Below are 818 nucleotides of genomic sequence, written 5' to 3' on the forward strand. Positions count from 1 at the left end.
CCTACACCTTGCTCAGGAGCAGTATTTTGGATTGTGCTTTGTCTGCAAGCTGTGTTGCAGCACAGGATGTCCACCTGCTTGTGGAAGGGATTTATAGAAAACAAAACACCATGAACTCGTGAAGGGATAGGCTTTTAGTTTGGAAGGCTGGGGAAGAAGGAACAGAAAGGGAAGAACATGAGTCAGCAACGTGCACTCGCAGCCCAGAAATCCAACTGCATCCTGAGCTATATCAAAAGAAGCATGGCCAGCAGGTCGAGGGAAGTGATCCTGCACCTCTACTCCACACTCCTGAGACCTCACCTGGAGAACTGTGTCCAGTTTTGGAGCTCTCAACACAGGAAGGGCATAGAGGTCTTGAAGCAAGTCCAGAGGAGGGCCACAAAGATGATCAGAGGGCTGGAGCACCTCTCCTTTGAAGACAGGCTGAGAGAGTTGGGGCTGTTTAGCCTGAAGAAGACTCTGAGGAGACCTTAAAGCGGCCTTCCAGTATCTGAAGGGAGCCTACAGGAAAGCTGGGGAGGGACTTTTTACCAGGGTGTGTAGTGATAGGATGAGGGGTAATGGTTTCATACTGGAAGAGGGTAGATTTAGGTTAGATGTTAGGAAGAAATTCTTTCCTATTAGGGTGGTGAGACACTGGAACATGTTGCCCAGGGAGGCTGTGGATGCCCCCTCCCTGGAGGTGTTCAAGGCCAGGTTGAATGGGGCTTGGAGCAACCTGGTCTAGTGGGAAGTGTCCCTGCCCGCAGGGGAGTTGGATCTAGATGACCTTCTAGCTCCCAACGCAAACCTCTCCATGATTCTATGAACTAAAC

This window comes from Chaetura pelagica, unplaced genomic scaffold (genome assembly GCF_000747805.2).
Source record: "Chaetura pelagica isolate M959 unplaced genomic scaffold, ChaPel_1.0 scaffold50, whole genome shotgun sequence".
In the NCBI taxonomy this organism is placed as follows: Eukaryota; Metazoa; Chordata; class Aves; order Apodiformes; family Apodidae; genus Chaetura; species Chaetura pelagica.